Raw genomic sequence first — 4,737 nt, forward strand, 5'->3', positions numbered from 1 at the left:
CGTAGGCGGGAGCTGCGGCTTGCACTCGGTCTAAGCGATGCGGGGTGTGCGCGGTGTCCCCGACTCCCTGTCACAGCAGAAGCCCGGGCAGGGGGGCCTTTCACAAGACGAGAATCGTAACGCGTTCGTCAGATCTCTGATAAACAGATGAAGAGCACTCATTCCTGTAGCGATCATCATCACAAACCCGTTGGAACTTCTGATTATTTTTCTGCATCCTAAAGTTTTCGGTGCTTAGACGCAGTGTGAGCTGCGAACGCACGGACGGCGTTAGTCTGCTCTCGGCTGGTCCCTTCCGCAGCCCTCTCTGCCCGCCCCCGCCTGGCCCCCGGGCCCCACGGGCCTGTCCTTCATCCTCAGCTTCTCACGCGACATGGCGGTGTGCTCCTGGCAGTCCGCCTCCGCGCCCAGCACGGCCACCTCCGTGGGGCCAAGGACCGGGGACGGCCTGGCTGCTGGGTCTCAGGGGTCCTCTCTGCTCTCACTCGTCTGCCTGTCACACAGCACCGGCCTCTGGGGACCAGCCTGTCCTGCCCGATCCCCTCCAGGCCCGGCCGTGGGACCCGGTCTCCTTCCTCGCCCTCCCAGGCTGCCCGGGCTCCCAGGGGCATGACCTGCTTTCCTGTCCTCACTGGACCTCAGCGTGTGGCCATGTGTGGAGAAAGGGCTTTTACAGTGGTGATCAGGCTAAAACGAGGCCGCTAGGCTGGGCCTAGTCCAGTACGACTGGACTGGTGTCCGTGTAAGAAGAGAACATTTGGGCACAGTCACACGGGGACACCGAGACACAGGAAGACGCCATCTGCAGACGGGGAGAGAGGCCTCGGGAGGAGCCACTGGCCCGGGCGGGCACGGGGCCTGCGGGCGTCCCTCCTGCGCCCCTGGCCTGAGCGTCCAGAGAAGGGGTGGGAGGGGACCGGGCGAGCGGCTGGCAGGACGTAAAAATGTTTGGAACTTTCTCCAGTCTTCACCGTACAGCAGAAACCCAGGCAGAGGTGTGCCACCTACGCAGAGAACAGGTGACAGGTGAGACGCTGAAAGCCCTCAGCCTCCTGCCTGGTGTCTGGGGCCAGGCTGGGGTCTCAGAGAGTGCAGGGGGCGTGTGTGGTCACTGAGGGGCTCCAGGGGGCTGACAGGACTCGGGCGGGGGTTCCCAACGGTGTCGTCCAGCACAGAGGTGCTGGCGATTTGAGCCACATTGAGACTTTACAAGACACTCTGTGGCCCAAAGCAGAACTTGAGGCAGAAACGGCGTGGGGGTTCCTTGGGGTCAGGACACACCAGGAACCCTGGGCCAAGGCTGGCTCCCAGGGCTGGTCTTCTGGGCAAGTCAACCAGCTGTACCTCCCAATGCACAGAGGGAGGCCCCCAGGGGGAGGGGCGGGCTTGGGGGGAAGGAGGGAGCCCCGCCTTCCCGGAGAGGCCTGGCGGGCCCTTCATTCTCCCCCAGACGCGCGGGGAGCTCATCGGAAGAGGTATAAGCGGCTTCTGAGGCCGACGGGATCCTGTGCACGCACATCGTATTAAGCAACACGACAGGATGACATGCTCCGGGGTCACTGTCCCCGCGCTGGGCCGGGGGGGACACCTCTCCCTGCTGCTTTTGCTCTCATCATGTCAGTAAACGGGTCGCCCGGACCTCCGTGTCTCCTGTTCTCTCTTCCGAGTCGTCTTTCCTCTGGCGTGGTGGCCGCCCCCGCCCCCGCCCCCGCCCGGACACATGCCTCTGACCGCCCGCCTCCGTGCTGCTGACATCGGGCCTCCCCCACTGCGTGTCACAGGGTCATGGGGCACCGCTTGTGCGACCCCTCCCCCACGGACCGTCGCTAGAGCCGAGTGCCCGCAGCGAGCCAACCGCTCCGTAAGTTGTGTCCTGATTATTAAACACCGGCTGCGAAAGGCTGAGCACACGGGGAAAGAGTTATCCTCCGGTTATGTGAGGCCAGCAGTGGAGGCGGAAACTGTGGCCTGTGCGTGGATGTTTACTCGGGTTATTTGCCGTGCCTCACAGTCACACTGCAGAGCTTTGTCTTCTGTGCCACAGATTCCTTTTCCCAGCGATGACAATGGATTATTTCTGTAAGCAAGTGCTCTATCCATTATTAAATTGATTATTCAAATTTCATTTAAAAAAAGAAGCCAGATGGCAATTTTCCATTATTTGTTGCTACTGACAACCACCAACCCTAAACTGAGAGATTTTTTCTTGTTTTCCTCCTACTGCCGCATTTCCATGCGGACCGAACCTAGATCCCATATTGGAAACAAATAGCCCATTATCGAACGAGATTGTCGTTATTGATTATTGTGGAATCATCTCTGCATTGACAGAGCTGTTGTTCTTTTGATGATCCCATAATTAACTTATCTATATTCAGGCACGACAACTTCGTTCCCTGCAGTCATGTGAGTGTGGGCGTCATTGTTGTTACTTAGTCGTCATGACAGCAAGAGACATGTTCTTACATGTCCAGCATCCCGGTTATTTTAAGATCCTAATAAGTATGCCTCGCTAATGAACCTGGATCCTGGCACTCCGGAGAGAGAATGATTTTTAAAATTCTGAGGGAGGCTTAAAACCTCAGCGTGACATAATAGCTTGCACGGTGATTGTCCCTCGTGCTACCTGTCCTCAGGTGTGCGCACGCAGCTGGCCGCCACCTCTTTGTGTGCCTGCGTCTGCGTGCCTCTGTTTGGCAGTCGGCGGTCCCTGTGGTGGTGGCACACTTCCATGGGAGAAGCTTTCGAAACCACGTTTGTGAGGTCACGTCCCGGCTGGGGCTGCGCTGGGCACATGTGTGCCCTAGACACCTGCCCTGGACTCAACTCAGCCTCACACTCTTCGGTAGCCAGTTTTTAGCACTCGTGTGTCTGTGTGTGTCGGTCTCTTTAGATGTCGTCTGCATGTGTACAAATGGGATTTGCTTTAAGTAGCTGAAGCTAGGAAGGTCACACTCCTAATTGATCAGATCCCTGCACGTCACAGAGTTTTCCCCGCACGACTCCAGCTCTGCCCGATGTTTGGGTCGGGTGACCCTGCCAGGGACAGAGCTCCCAGCCACATGGCGGGGATCGCCTGCCTTCTCCGAGGAGTCTCTTGAGGCATCCACAGAAGTTTATCGCCGTGGCCTTGTAAGTTCTAGGGGATCTTTGAACCTCCCGGGTAGCAGCCGGCCAGCCCCCTTGGCCTCGGCCTGGGGAGGAGCCTACCGAGCATCTTGGTCCGTGATACCAAATGCAAAGTCTGGCCCAAAGAATCTAGCTCCTTCCACCCTCGTGAAACCAGAGGGGTCTCCTCTCTTGGCGAGAACCTGGCTCCTGGGAGAGGCGGGGGTGGGGGCGGGCTCCTGCTTCCTGGCGCTTTCTGGAGAACTCCCACGAAACTCAGCCCCTCACCCTCAGCTTCATGCTGAATTAGGGCGCTTCCCCCAGCCTCCGAAGGTGGAGACACCCCTCAGCATCAGGAAGCACTTCCAGGAAGAAAGACCGTTTACGCGTTGTTCGCCAGAAACGCGTTTGTCTGCACGCAGAACATCTCTTCTGGCGATTGTGGAAAGTACACTATGAGCGTGTAAGTGCCGTGATGGTGACAGCGTGCTAGCATACACGTTAAGTTTCTAATCAAACATTGCGAAAACGCATTAATCAGTATTTCATAGTTCATTACAGGCTGACTAATTTTGAAATCCCTCATGTAAATTGATTAAACGTCTTCTGCAGGCAGATAAATGGGCTTTCGTGCTGAGCAACCTTTACTGCGAAAAGCAAACTTCTCTGTGACTCGACTCCTGCACGTTTGCGGCTGGTGCTCTTGCAGGCTAGCTCCCGACCATCTAGAATTTTCCCGTTTGCGGCCCACCGACAGCTGATGGTCACATCCGCTATGGGCGTAAGAGTTTACTGAGCATCTACTTTGTGCCAAGTGCCGGGGGGTAAAGCGTGAGACGTGACCCTCTCCCTGTGGAGTGACATCGCTCCTGTGGGGGGCGCCCTGCCCCCGCCCGGGCTGTCGTCGTCCCGCCTCGCGCTCCTGCACGGTCTCCCCTGGGGCAGCCCCCGCTGACTCACCGCCTCAGCCACACCAGGGGCCTGAGCTCCGGGCCCCTGGTGCCCTCTCCTGTCACCCACGCCGACCCCACGTCTGCTTCTCCCGTCAGAGTCGACCCGAGCTTTCGTCGGCTAGGCCTGCGGGGCCGTGCGGGAGTGTGGGCCAACCGACTCTTACAGCGGCTGATTCTGGACCCGAGTTTCACTCTTTTTGGCCCAAATCATTGATGTTTGATGAACGTGTTCCTTTCAGGGACGGGCCTCAGTATCCGGGTGCTCCTCGGCTGACCGGTGGTGCCGGAGGCGCATCTTCACGTACTGGTGTCCCTGTCACCCGGGGACGGGTGTGGTGGCTGCAGGCAGGACAAGCCGTCGCTCCAGGGTCGTGTGGAAAGGACCAGTGTCCTTCGGACAAATCACGGGGCTGCTGGAGCCGAGATCCGCCCACGAAGGGCCTCGGGCTCGTTTTCATTTAATTTTACTTCTTTCGGATTCGTCTGGGTAGAAAAGTTCCGTGTGGGGAGCAGAGTGTCCCGTTTCCTTTTTCCCTTTTTTTTGTCTTTCGACTTTTCAGTCTGACCCTTCATGACCGACTTCTGAGTCTGTGGGGAAATCGACCCACTACTCCATGTGTCAGTGATAAAATTATGGTTTAAGCTTCGTCCCCAAGGTGCTGTGATGGGACACCAC

This window comes from Pteropus vampyrus, unplaced genomic scaffold, assembly GCF_000151845.1.
Source record: "Pteropus vampyrus isolate Shadow unplaced genomic scaffold, Pvam_2.0 Scaffold356, whole genome shotgun sequence".
In the NCBI taxonomy this organism is placed as follows: Eukaryota; Metazoa; Chordata; class Mammalia; order Chiroptera; family Pteropodidae; genus Pteropus; species Pteropus vampyrus.